The sequence below is a fragment of the Salvia miltiorrhiza genome, chromosome 2 (assembly GCF_028751815.1).
Source record: "Salvia miltiorrhiza cultivar Shanhuang (shh) chromosome 2, IMPLAD_Smil_shh, whole genome shotgun sequence".
Classification (NCBI taxonomy): Eukaryota; Viridiplantae; Streptophyta; class Magnoliopsida; order Lamiales; family Lamiaceae; genus Salvia; species Salvia miltiorrhiza.
In genome coordinates this window covers 26657389-26672592 of record NC_080388.1, presented here as the reverse complement: position 1 = coordinate 26672592, position 15204 = coordinate 26657389, and the positions used below count along the sequence as shown (strand labels likewise).

At 38.5% G+C, this 15204-nt stretch overlaps 1 pseudogene; it reads left to right on the top strand.

Annotated features, from left to right (window-relative positions):
* The first annotated feature begins 213 nt into the window (after positions 1–213).
* Positions 214–15204, top strand: LOC131007639 (heat shock cognate 70 kDa protein-like; annotated as a pseudogene).

Below are 15204 nucleotides of genomic sequence, written 5' to 3'. Positions count from 1 at the left end.
GAGGCCTGCTACACCTAGTTACTTTTTTGTTTGCTCTATTTGGATAGATTGAGCGTATCAGATTGAGACTTCTTTCAACGTACATCATCATTTCATTCCCCTCTTAGCCGGTTTGACCTCTTTCGAGTTTCTTGCATTTCATATTCAGTCCTTGTTCAGATTTTCACGTGCTGGACAAGCATTTAAACTGTCTGTTTATTATTGGCATCTTTAATGGCGAGAAGGGGCCAAGGACGGGCAATTGGGATCGATTTAGGGACGACGTATTCGTGCGTGGCGGCCTGGCAGCACGAGCATGTTGAGATCATAGTGAATGATCAGGGCAACCGCACCACGCCCTCTTATGTGGCCTTCACCGACTCCGAGTGTCTCGTCGGTGACGCTGCCAAGAATCAAGTCGTCATTAACTCGGTTAACACTGTTTTCGGTGAGTTCATTCTCTTGTGTGGATTGATTGTTCCCCATTACTCATTATATATGTGTCCACACTATTTTCGGTGAGTTAAATTTATCTCATGTGGGATTTGATTGTTTCCGAGCAGTTATTATATGTATGTGTCTATATTTGGTATAATTTTCATGCTTTTTGTTTATTTCGTTTTGGTGTCATGTTTTTTTTATTTTTTTTTATTTTTTGAGGGAAGTTTTGGTGTCATGTTGATATGTGTGATGTGTGATGTGTGATAACTCTTATCAAAGTTAAATTATCAGCGACGTGCCGATGTTGAAAGAGGGTGTTTGGCTGAGCTTATAAGCTCATTTAAAGTGTTTGGCAAAATAAGCTCCTGAACAGCTTATAAGCTCCAAAAATAAGCTCCAAGAGAACTCCTCAAAAAATAAGTTCTTCTACCCCAACTTATTTTTTTATAATCTCATATGCAATAATCTTTTTACAAATATTTTTCAACTATAATTTATTATTTTCATCATATATCATTCAAGTTTATTTTTCTTCGATTTTCTCTCTCTAAAAAATATTCTCTCTCTCTAGCAAAGAAATTCTCTCTCTAGCTTATAAGCTCAATTATCCAAACACTTTGACAACTTATAAGCTCTTAAAAATTACATCTTATAAGCTCTTGAAACATCTTATAAGCTCCAAGAACTTATAAGCTCTTTGAAGTAAGCTTAGCCAAACACCCTCGAAGTGATGTGTGAGTGCTAATCTATACTCTGTCCCACTAAATACGACTTCTTACTTTTGGACACCATTATTAACAAAAAATAATACTTAAAGAATAAAAGTGATAAAAAAAAAAAATGACGGAGGCCACAATTTTTTGTGAAATAATTTGTGAAATAAATGAGTTTCCATTTTTGTAATGAATCATTTGTAATGAGACAACCCAAAATAGCAAAAATGTCATTTTAAATGAGAGGGAGAGGGTAATATAAAAAATATCTTTAAAAAATTACATAATATATAGAATGCCTATTATATCTCTATTATATGTTTAATTTTAAGAGTAATTGTATAAATTACATAATATATATTTTAAAAAATATATTTATTTTTTATTAGATATTAAAATACTATAAAAATATATTAATTAATTATATTATCTTATCCAAAATCTGTTTGATATATATTTGGAAGTCTGTTTAGAATATTGAAAAAAAAATTATATCCTATAAAATCTATTTACTTAGATAAATGAAAATAACAATAATTCACTATTATATAAATAAATAAATAGGATACATATCACATATTCACTAATGGTGCGTTCTCTTTTATGGAAAAGGTTGGAAATATATATTTTCACAATTTTCCCATAATTTTCACATGTTCTGTGGGAAAGATAATTTTCATCGGGCAGGATGAAAAAAAACTGGCCAGTCCATTTTTCTTCTTTTTCACTTCAATTCATGATAACATTATCATGGGAGATTGATGTGATAATATTTTTCTTGGGGGTATTGATGTGATAAATTTATATTTTCCACCTTAAAGAACATGCGATAAAAAAGATGGGAATGATAAAATCTTCTCATATTTTCTTATTCCGCATTTTCTCATAATAAATTTACAACTAGAGATATCGCACCATAAATTGTATATAAATGTTATCATGCATTGAAATGCATGTGTTTGAAAATTATAAATTGATAACTTTGGAACCTAAGAATTTTATTGAAACATTAACAATTTATTATTAATTTATCGATAAATTAATAATTTATTGAAAAAATAATAACTTTTTAATGTATTACTAATTTATAATGTGCAAAGATAAATGGGAGATAATATTTAAATTAATAAATGCATGTATCTATCTATTTATTGTGGCTGATATTACTAGAGATCTAAATGACGATCAAACTGAAGGTGATTCAACAATATATTTATATTGTGTGCGTGTGTTGACCTAGTGGTAGGATGTTAATGCCTAAGACCTAAGATCTTAAGTTTGAGTCCTTTGCCGCACGGTCTTTGAATTTCTTTATTTATTCATGTAATTTATCAAAAAAATAATAGATTTATATATTTTAACAAATTACCATAGTATTTCGTAATTACAATATTTTAACAATTATTAATTTATGATATTAACGGGACCTATCTTTATAAAGGATTTCTCTAAAAAATTATTAATTTATTAAGGAGTAATTGCCTGTAAATTCCTAACGTTTACACGGAATTGGTGTTTGCACCTATTTTTATTTTTCTTCTTTTAAATACCTAACCTTTAGTTTTTGTCTCAAATTTATCCGGCGACCGATTTTTTCCTACGCCGGCGCCGGAAATGCCACTGTGGCAGCCGGAATCGACGAGGTGGCAGCTGGAATTGACACCTAAGTATATATTTGACATGTGGAATAAAATTAAACAAAAAAAAGAAAAAAATTTCACATGTGGATTAAACCCCCCTCCCCCCGTCTTCTTCCCCCTTTCTCCCGTTCCCCCACCTGCCGCCTTCCGCCCTCCCCACCAGGCGTCGATCTCTGCAAATCGGCCACACCACCGCCGCCGCCGCCTCCCTTTCCCCATCCTCCGTCGACCCCTCCCCCCCGTCTTCTTTCCCCCTCTCCCTCGTTCCCCCACCTGCCGCCCTCCCTCCTCTCCTTCCCCCACCATCTGCCACCGGGCGCCGATCTCTGCAAATCGGCCACGCCACCACCGCCTCCCCTTCCCCATCCTCCGTCGACCCCTCCCCTTCCCCCACCCTCTCCAATTCGAGAGGCCCATCTCCGCCGGCCCCTCTCCAAATCGAGAGAGTTGCTGATGTCGGCCAATGTTGAAACAGAGGAAAGGGAGTCATTTTTGTCGTCGGAAATCGGAGGGAATGGGGGCTAGAATTTGGGGATCTAGGGTTTTTGGCATCGGAAATTGAAGGGAATGGGGGCTAGAATGTCGCCGCTGCCCTGAGTCGCCGTAGAAGAAGAGGTGGGTGTGCCAAGTTTTCAGAGGGAGACAGAGATGGCGGCGTAGTTTTGAGGGCGACGGAGGTGCCGAGAAGCTCTCTGTATGTCACGGCGACGGAGGTGGCGGCGTGGTTCTGAGGGAGACAGAGGTGCCGAGAACCTCTCTGTGTGTCGCCGGTGGTGCTGGCAAGGGGAGGGAAGGGGGCGGCGAAGGAGCAGCCGGTGGTGCTGGCAGGGGGGAGGGGGTATAAGGGTTTGAGGAAGATGATGATGATTTGGAATTTTTTTTGTTTTTTTAATTTTATTTTTTTGCCACATGTAAAAAATATGTTTAGGTGTCAATTCCGGCTGCCACCTCATCAATTCCGGCTGCCACAATGGCATTTCCGGCGCCGGCGTAAAAAAAAACCGGTCGCCGGACAAATTTGAGACAAAAACTAAAGGTTAGGTATTTAAAAGAAGAAAAATAAAAATAGGTGCAAAAACCAATTCCGTGTAAACGTTAGGGATTTACAGGCAATTACCCCATTTATTAAAATTGATGATTTTTTGGATTGAGTGAAGTTAGGACATAAGAAATTTATAAGTTTACAGAGTTTATTAATTTATTAGGTACTCCTAAAAATGATTTATTATAATTATAGATTAAAATAAATCAAATTATTAATTGAAAAACTAAATATAATATATCTATATTTAGTTTGTATAAAATGTGCTTATAGTCTAGATTCCATTTCCACAGTTTATATTTTGATTTCATCTATCGATTTGGGGAGTTTGTCCTGCTCTCTGAATATAGTTGTCGTCTTTGTCTCAACTCCAACTAGATGATTTTTTTCTTAATGTGTTTTGCAGATGCAAAGAGGCTTATCGGCTGCAAATTTAGTGACCCAACGGTTCAGAGTGACATGAAACTCTGGCCATTCAAGGTTATTCCTGATCCTTCCAACAAGCCTATGATAGTAGTAACCTACAAAGGGAAGGGAAAACAGTTTTTTCCTGAGGAAATCTCCTCAATGGTGCTCACCAAGATAAAGGATGTTGCCGAGACATAACTTGGATCAACTGTCAAGGATGCTGTCGTGACGGTGCCTGCTTATTTCAACGACTCTCAGCGTCAGGCAACTAAGGCTGCCGGAACCATTGCCGGTCTAAATGTTATGAGGATAATGAATGAGCCTTCTGCTGCTGCCCTTGCATACAGTCTGGATAAAAGGGCTATTACCTCTACGGAAAAGAATGTGCTTATTTTCGACCTTGGTGGTGGCACATTCGATGTTTCTCTAGTCACGATTGATGAGGGCATCTTCGAAGTGCGGGCTACTGCTGGTGATACTCATCTTGGAGGTCATGACTTCGACAACAGGATGGTGAAACATTTCATTAAAGAATTCAAACGCAACAAGGGTAAGGATATTAGTGGGAATTTAAGAGCTATTCGGAGATTGAGGACTGCTTGTGAAAGGGTAAAGAGGATCCTTTCTTCCACTCCCCAAACCACATGTGAAATTGAATCGTTGTTTGAGGGGATTGATCTTTTCTCGACTATCACTCGTGCTAAATTTGAGGAACTGAACATGGATTTATTTAACAAGTGTATGAAACTGGTGGAGATGTGCTTGCACGACGCAAAGATGGATAAGAGCAGCGTGGATGAGGTGGTGCTGGTGGGGGGTTCGAGTAGGATTCCCAAGGTGCAACAACTGTTGAAGGAGTTTTTCAATGGGAAAGAGGTGTGCAAGAGCATTAATCCGGACGAAGTTGTGGCTTATGGTGCCGCTGTGCAAGCTGCAATCTTGAGTGGTGAAGACAAGGTGCAGAATCTAGTTCTTGTTGATGTAACTCCTTTATCGCTTGGTATTCGAGGTGCTGGAGGTGTGATGGAGGTATTTATTCCGAGGAATACAACTATCCCTACAAGTAAGGAGCGTAAATTCACCACTTGCGAGGATAATCAGACGAGTATGCAGGTTTGTGTGTACGAAGGTGAAAGAAGTAGGACAAAAGACAACAATCTGCTAGGAAAGTTCAAGCTCAGAGGCATTCCCCCTGCGCCCACTGAAGGGTTATATACTTAAAGCAACACTTTTATGCTTGTATATATTGATACCTTATTCACTACTATTTTCCTATCTGAATTATTGTTATTGCATAATTCTATTATAGTCCAATTTATCTCATACTATAGATTATATGGTGTGTTGTAGATCACAGAAGATCATATAATTGGAAAAAGTTGAGATATAAATTGAGTTCACAATCGAGGCAACTATGGACGAGTTGCTGGTTTAGATTGTAGCATAAATGGATAAATAGTTTGTCTTGGCTATTTATTTATGCTAGTACCTTCGTGTATTGAACAGGATCACAGTGAGATGAATTCTTATATTCTGACTAATTAAGAATCAAGATCTCGGTGACTTAAATAATTTAACCTTAATTGAATTAATCGGTGTAAATAATTAATTGATTATTACTTTGATTTATCATGGGTGAGAACTCTGTTGAAGTTCAAGATACCCGATACTTTGAGTGATAACAATTATTATTTGATATGCGATTATATTGCAATAAGGATCCGTGTCCTGCTGATAACAGGATGATAATATCCTCTTGAGGAACTTAATAAGTTTATCGTATTAAACCCTGCAGGTGGAATTAGTTCCGATACGATAATAAGTTTAAGTGGTAGCACTCGAGAAGTCGTTTATAATTAAACGACTAATTAATTAATTAATTGACCGTCAGAGGAATTAATTAATTAATGGATATTCGATATCTTAAACACGGAGATTAATTAAGTCTAATACTAGCCCCGACTCACCTAAAGAATAAAGAGGTAATTCAGTATTAATTTTCTAGTGGAATAAATTAATACTAGTGGCTCGATTTATATTCTGGGCTGAATAAGAAAAATCGAGCACTGGGAGGCCAAACTTTATTCGAGCTAGTAGATCCCCGATTGGCCCAAATTAAGGCTTAAATCTCAAGTGGGCAAACAATTCATTATCTCTAGATTCTTTCTCATAAATAATAGCTAAAGATATCACTTTGCCAAAAGTGAAATAAATAAATGGTAAACATAATAATTGCTATTATTCTTATCTTTTGCTATTTTAATCAAAAGTAAAAGAAAAGAAAAGCATGTGATATCATTCTTAAGAATGAAGAATCACGTAGCAATAGTAGACAATTTGAGAAAGAGAGAAATTGAGAAAGAAAGAGATTGAGAGTGTTTGTTCATTGGAGTTGAGATAGGATTCGAAGATCGTTGCCATCCAACGTCGAATCTTGCCGTGGGAACAATTCGGAAGATCAACTCTGGAGTCGATCACTTCTCGTTTCGCAGGTATACTTCTTTTACTACCTTGTAGGATTATGGTTTTTGTATGTACTTGTTAGATATCCGAAATGGATCGTGGGCACACGAACCGTATATCAAAATATGGTTCCTTCAATTGGTATCAGAGCCAAGGTCCGGACATTTCGGCTCTATCGGATTAATGAGTAGTAAAACCATTAGATCTTGGTAGAACTTTGCTATATCAATATGCAGGTTTTGTATATTGTTCGTCGTCTTATCGTGGATCATTTATTTGATTTGTCGATCTTGGCCTGTAATCTTAAAATCACGACAAGCTATGCGTGATTAGATTAGGATTTCCATTTGTATTTTTTTTCTTTGTTGGTTTATCTATTGGAGAACAATAGAAATCAAGAACAGAGGGTGATAGAATGCAAAATGGAGAAGCACAGAAATTCCGGGCTCCCGCTGGTCGCCCGGTGCCGGAATTCAGCCGGTGCCGCCGTGCCTCTCGCTGGAAATCAAGTTCTGGCAGTCTCCGAAGAACAGCTATAACTTCCTCTACAGAAGTCCGATTGAGGTGAAACAAGTGGCCACGGAAAGCTCTTTCAAAGACGAAGAAGTCGTATTTCTGCATAAAATACGATTGGAGTTCGTTTGAGGGGTCAAACGGAGCGTTGAAGTTGGCTGACCTGTTCAGCGACAGTTTGACGAATTGGGCCTATCTTTTGGACTTCTATGATTTAATTCCATTGGGCTCTCTTTTGGGCCTCTTAAATTAAATATATTGGACCTATTTAATTAAATTAAGTTGGGCCTATTTAATTAAATTAATTTGAGCTTAATAATTTGGGCTCTTTTATTTAATTAATTTGAGACTCTTTGATTTAATTAATTTGGGATCTTTTATTTAATTTGGGCTACTTAATGGATGGAGTGTTTCGCGGACGACGAGACTTGCCAAAAGACGAAGAAATCTATTATGTAATAGATTAGAATTTAATTTCCCTTATTTTATTCATTTGTAATAAAATAGGCAGGGAAGAACAGGTTCCAGGTTTCCACGATAAGACGACAATTTTTTTTGTCGGGTTTCTTTTATGTCGTGGAATTTAATCACCGTTAAGGTGTTTTTAGAAGCATGATATTTTTTTTTGTGGTTTTAAATGCGCATAGTATATCATGCTAGGTGTTATCACGTTTTCTCTAAGCATGTTTTAGAATTTCAAGCGAGCATGTTTTATTACATGTGTTATAGAAATGCATGCTTAGGTTTTCCGTGTCAACGTGATTTAACCTGTAAACCTTTTGAAGTAAAAGACTAAGCGGATAATTCAATTTTTTAAATAAAATTGATATAGACCTCCACAGTTGGTTTAAGACAAAGTAAATTGATAATTGGTGTAAACGTCCACACGAACGTGGCTTGCACTCGTTATTAATTTGCAGCTTTTGTCGGTTAAACTTCTAAATTAAAAAATATTTTAATCTTGTGAATAAGTGGGAGTTTTTGCATGTAAACGTTCACACTATCGTGACTTGCATGTATTAATTTCTGCAAATTATTCTAGAAATGATTAAAATTAATTATTTTAACCTTGAGAATAGTGGGAGCTTCCCGTGTAAACGTCCACACGAACGTGGCTTGCACGGGTTAGTCTTTCATGGATTATTCTAGAAGGGGTTAAAATAAAAGATAGTCATAAAGTTGACTAAACTGTGGTCATAGCTTAGGCGTTTATTTCAAGTACAACTCCCCAACGGAGTCCCTTCTTGAAATTGCGTGGTCTAGACAAGGTCCGTTTATTGGTCCCACTTTTTCATAAGGATAAGTTGAAAATGGAATGAGACCAAAGACTGGGTGTCTGGTCAAACGAAGAGCGCGTAAACGTCCACACGAACGTGGCTTGCGTGTAATTCGATTGGGCTAACGGAGGTTTCAATAATATTGTTTTATCAAAAGGTTACAATATTATTGCTACGAATCTTTATGCAATAACGTGTTTTCTTATTTGCATTTGTTTGTTTAATATTTCAGATATGACTATTACCCCGCTTTTGAATGTTTTATCTGCTAAGCCGCTTACTGGTCCGAATTTTTCGGAATGGAAGCGCAATCTGGGATTTGTCCTAGACGCGGAGGAGTATAAGTTTGTGCTTACTACTCCCGCTCCCGCGAACCTTACTACTCGGTCTTCCGAAGAGCAAAGGGAGGCCCATAAGCGGTGGCATAGGGCGAATAATATGACGAAAGCTTATATTATGACCACTATGTCTTCTGCGTTGCAGCTGCAACATCAGTCGTTGGAGACTGCGGCTGCAATTATAAGGAACCTCGAGGAGCTCTTTGGGGAATCAGACCGATCAGTCCGTTTTGAACTCATGAGGAAACTCATGTCTTCAAAGATGACGGAAGGTTCGTCTGTGCGCGAGCACGTGCTTGGAATGATTAATCATTTCAATGAGCTGGACGTGCTCGGTGGAGGAATCGAGGATGCCATTAAGGTAGACATGGTTCTCCACACTCTGCCCAAATCCTACGAAAACTTCCGACTCAATGCCATAATGGGCAAGAAAAAGTTCACTCTAAATGAACTGCTTAATGAGTTGGTAGCGGCCGAGGGGGTCATGGGAAAGAGTCCACAGGCTTTGGCCACTGCCACAGGACCCAGTTTTCCACCGAAAGGTAGGAAGAAGAAAGGGCCCCATGGCAAGAAAGGCCAAGAAAAATATGGGAGCAAGAAGAAGCCAGGCCCTACTGGAGGCATTAAAAAGCCAAAAGGGAAAGGCAAGTGCTTCAAGTGTCAGAAAACTGGACATTGGAAATCCGACTGTCCCATGATGAAGAAAGCTCAAGGTATTTCTACTGCTCTTGTAACGGAAACATACTCAGTTTCGAGATCTTCCCATCAATGGGTTGTTGACTCGGGTGCAACTGACCATGTTTGTTACACCTTGCAGGGGTTCCTGCGGACAAGGGAGCTTGGTGGAGGCGAGCTGTCACTCTCCATGGGAAATGAAGCAAGCTTACCCGTTGTTTCAATTGGAGATGTGAATTTATTAATTGATAAACATGTTTTGTTTTTAAGAGATGTACTCTATGTTCCGGGTTTCCGGAAAAACTTGATTTCTACCATTCAATTACGAAAGTATGGATATTCTGTTCTTTTAGAAGACAGTGCAGTATTCATTAAAGATGGTCAAGTTTTATTTAGAAGTGCGGCTGATTCTCTTTATACTTTTACATGTCCATTTGATTATTCTTCATCTGCTTTTACTTTGACTACAAACCAAAAGAAGAGAAAAGCTTCTTCTCTAGAGAACCAAACTCTTCTTTGGCACCTACGATTGGGTCACATCAATCTAAGGAGGATCCAAAGACTGGTTTCCGATGGTATCTTTGAGTCTCTTCAAGTAGAACCAATCCCAGTCTGCGAATCCTGTCTAGAAGGAAAGATGACGACTCGGCCTTTCAAGGCCAAGGGGTATAGGGCCAAAGAAGTGTTGGAACTGGTTCATTTTGACTTGTGCGGACCTATGTCCACTCAAGCTCGTGGAGGGTACGAGTATTTTGTCACTTTCATTGACGATTACTCAAGGTACGGGTACATTTACTTGTTGCGCTACAAGTCTGAATGCTTTGACAAGTTTCAAATATTCAAGGCGGAAGTAGAAAAGCGACAAGGTAAAAGTATCAAGTCATTGCGATCTGACCGCGGTGGCGAATACCTCAGTAACGAGTTTAGAGCATACTTGTTAGAATCTGGGATTACATCTCAGTTGACTACACCGGGTACACCCCAACAGAATGGTGTGGCAGAGAGAAGAAATAGAACTCTTCTTGAGATGGTTAGATCGATGATGAGTTTTGCTACTTTACCCATTTCGTTTTGGGGATATGCCTTAGAAACAGCTGGTTACATTCTAAACTTAGTGCCTTCTAAGTCGGTTGCTAAGACCCCGTCCGAGCTGTGGTCAGGGCGCAAGCCTTCTCTTAACCACATCCGGGTTTGGGGCAGTCCAGCACACGTGCTGAACAAGGATGCCGATAAGTTGAGCTCTAGAACTGAAGTAAAGTTGTTTATAGGATATCCTAGAGGAACGAAAGGGGGTTATTTTTATTGTCCTAAAGATCAAAAAGTCGTTATTAGCACTAACGCAAGATTCTTGGAAGAGGACTACATAAATAACCATAAAAGTAAGAGTAAAATTATATTCGGAGAGGTCAAAGAAATTGGCACGACAAGTCAGCCAATTCAGCCAATTGTGCAAGATGTAGTACCGCAGGTCTCATCAGAAAAAGCACAGAATGTCGATACCGAATCTGAAATAGTGCCACGTCGAAGTGAGAGGGAATCAAAGGGCAAACTGCCCAGTCGATATGCATTTGTTAATAAATCTAAAGATTTAATTGACGATGGGCTTATCGAAGAAGATCCCTGGACTTACTCCGAAGCACTAGCAGATCCGGATGCTCTTGAGTGGGAGGCATGTATGGTTTCAGAATTTGAATCCATAACTGCCATGGATGTATACGAGAAATGTTTGCTACCTGAGGGTCGAAAGGCCATTGGTAGCAAATGGGTATACAAACGCAAGAGAGGACCGGATGGGAAGGTTACGGCCTTCAAAGCGAGACTGGTGGCGAAAGGTTATACTCAACGACCTGGTATCGATTTTGAGGAAACTTTTTCGCCAGTAGCCATGCTTAAGTCTATCCGATTTCTCTTGTCCATGGCAGCCCATATGAACCTTGAGGTATGGCAAATGGATGTCAAGACCGCATTTTTGAATGGGTATCTTGAAGAAGATAGAGATATCTATATGCTACAACCAGAAGGGTTCATCAAGAAAGGTGAAGAGCATCTAGTTTGGAAGCTTAAGAAGTCTATTTATGGACTTAAGCAAGCTTCACGATCTTGGAATAAACGTTTTGATGACGTGGTCAAAACTTATGGTTTTGAGCAGTGTGTCAACGATAGCTGCGTTTATAGGGTCTGTATCGATGGGAGTTTGGTTTTCCTTATACTCTATGTGGATGACATACTTCTCATTAGTGATAATGTGAATGTATTGTCTGGCATTAAGGATTGGTTATCCCAACAGTTTGAAATGAAGGATCTGGGAGAGGCAGCATATATTCTCGGAATAAAGATTGGTCGTGACCGATCTAAGAGAATGTTGAGTTTGTCTCAAGCATCCTACATTGACACTGTTTTGGCACGGTTCAGCATGCAGAATGCTAAGAAAGGTTTTCTACCTTTCAGACATGGTGTTCCGCTATCTAAAGCTTTGTGTCCCACAACACCTGAGCAAATAGCGAGCATGAAGACAGTTCCTTATGCTTCGGCTGTAGGAAGTCTCATGTATGCGATGCAGTGTACCAGGCCTGATATCTGTTTTGCCGTTGGCATTGTGGCTAGATATCAAGCGAATCCAGGTCAAGCTCATTGGACTGCTGTAAAGCACATACTCAAGTATCTTAAACGGACTAAGGAGTATGCGCTAGTTTACCAGTCTCATGATCTGACACCAGTAGGGTATGTAGACGCCGATTATCAAGGTGATAAGGACAAGAGGCGGTCTACTACTGGCTATGTGTTTATGTTTGGAGGTGGAGCCATTGTGTGGAGAAGTGTAAAGCAGAAATGCAATTCACTATCCACCATGGAAGCCGAGTATGTAGCTGCTTGTGAAGCTGCTAAAGAGGCTGTATGGCTCAGGAACTTTCTAGCTGAGATTGATGTGATTCCTAGCTTGCCTAAATGTATTACAATTTATTGTGATAATGAGGCTGCTATTATGAATACCAAGGATTCAAGATGTCATCAATCCATGAAACACATTGATGGCAAGTATCATTACATTCGGTCAGTGGTCAAGCATGGTGATGTTGCATTACTACATATTGCGGGAGTTGATAATCTTGCTGATCCTTTCACGAAGAGTCTTCCTGGTGCGGTGTTCAACAAGCATGTTGAAGACCTTGGAGTTCGTGACCTCCTTATTCTTTAGGTGAGTCGGGGCTAAGATCGACAAATCAAATAAATGATCCACGATAAGACGACGAACAATATACAAAACCTGCATATTGATATAGCAAAGTTCTACCAAGATCTAATGGTTTTGTATATTGTTCGTCGTCTTATCGTGGATCATTTATTTGATTTGTCGATCTTAGCCCCGACTCACCTAAAGAATAAGGAGGTCACGAACTCCAAGGTCTTCAACATGCTTGTTGAACACCGCACCAGGAAGACTCTTCGTGAAAGGATCAGCAAGATTATCAACTCCCGCAATATGTAGTAATGCAACATCACCATGCTTGACCACTGACCGAATGTAATGATACTTGCCATCAATGTGTTTCATGGATTGATGACATCTTGAATCCTTGGTATTCATAATAGCAGCCTCATTATGAACTCAATTCATATCTCAACTTTTTCCAATTATATGATCTTCTTAGTCTTTGAAAGAGCTTTCCGTGGCCACCTGTTTCACCTCAATCGGACTTCTGTAGAGGAAGTTATAGCTGTGAAACGAGAAGTGATCGACTCCAGTGGGAGAATTTGTAATAGAGATTTACAAGTGAGTGGATAGCTAGGATATTATCAGTTTATTAGTCACGTTGTATACTAAAAGTTTGCTTTAGTATAAGTGGGAGAATTGAAGGGTTATATACTTAAAGCAACACTTTTATGCTTGTATATATTGATACCTTATTCACTAATATTTTCCTATCTGAATTATTGTTATTGCATAATCCTATTATAGTCCAATTTATCTCATACTATAGATTATATGGTGTGTTGTAGATCACAGAAGATCATATAATTGGAAAAAGTTGAAATATAAATTGAGTTCACAATCGAGGCAACTATGGACGAGTTGCTGGTTTAGATTGTAGCATAAATGGATAAATAGTTTGTCTTGGCTATTTATTTATGCTAGTACCTTCGTGTATTGAACAGGATCACAGTGAGATGAATTCTTATATTCTGACTAATTAAGAATCAAGATCTCGGTGACTTAAATAATTTAACCTTAATTGAATTAATCGGTGTAAATAATTAATTGATTATTACTTTGATTTATCATGGGTGAGAACTCTGTTGAAGTTCAAGATACTCGATACTTTGAGTGATAACAATTATTATTTGATATGCGATTATATTGCAATAAGGATCCGTGTCCTGCTGATAACAGGATGATAATATCCTCTTGAGGAACTTAATAAGTTTATCGTATTAAACCCTGCAGGTGGAATTAGTTCCGATACGATAATAAGTTTAAGTGGTAGCACTCGAGAAGTCGTTTATAATTAAACGACTAATTAATTAATTAATTGACCGTCAGAGGAATTAATTAATTAATGGATATTCGATATCTTAAACACGGAGATTAATTAAGTCTAATACTAGCCCCGACTCACCTAAAGAATAAAGAGGTAATTCAGTATTAATTTTCTAGTGGAATAAATTAATACTAGTGTCTCGATTTATATTCTGGGCTGAATAAGAAAAATCGAGCACTGGGAGGCCAAACTTTATTCGAGCTAGTAGATCCCCGATTGGCCCAAATTAAGGCTTAAATCTCAAGTGGGCAAACAATATTATCTCTAGATTCTTTCTCATAAATAATTGCTAAAGATATCACTTTGCCAAAAGTGAAATAAATAAATGGTAAACATAATAATTGCTATTATTCTTATCTTTTGCTATTTTAATCAAAAGTAAAAGAAAAGAAAAGCATGTGATATCATTCTTAAGAATGAAGAATCACGTAGCAATAGTAGACAATTTGAGAAAGAGAGAAATTGAGAAAGAAAGAGATTGAGAGTGTTTGTTCATTGGAGTTGAGATAGGATTCGAAGATCGTTGCCATCCAACGTCGAATCTTGCCGTGGGAACAATTCGGAAGATCAACTCTGGAGTCGATCACTTCTCGTTTCGCAGGTATACTTCTTTTACTACCTTGTAGGATTATGGTTTTTGTATGTACTTGTTAGATATCCGAAATGGATCGTGGGCACACGAACCGTATATCAAAATATGGTTCCATCACCCACAGATGTTGCTCTTATCAAAGTGTGCTTCAACATTGATGCGAATGGTATCTTGAATGTGTCGGCGGAGGATGTGGCAACTGGACGGAAGAACCAGGTCACCATCACCAACAAGAAGGTCGGCTGTCCAGGGAAGAAATAAATAAGATGGTGAGAAATGGCAAAAAGTACAAGAGAGAGGATGAGGAGCTTATGAAGAAGGTTGAGGCCAAGAAAGCTTTGATGATATACATGTATAACGTGGGGAAAGCCATTGACAATGAGAAGATTGCAGCCATGCTCGCAGCAGACGACAAGAAGAAGATCAAGGATGCTTTGGAGTCTATTACACAGTGGTTGAGGTCATGCATTTTTGCAGAGGCTGATGATTTCAAAGGCAGGATGAAGGAGCTCGAGACCGTTTTCAATCCTATCATCACCAAGATGTATGAAGGATCAAGGATGGACAAGTCGAATTAGAGAATAT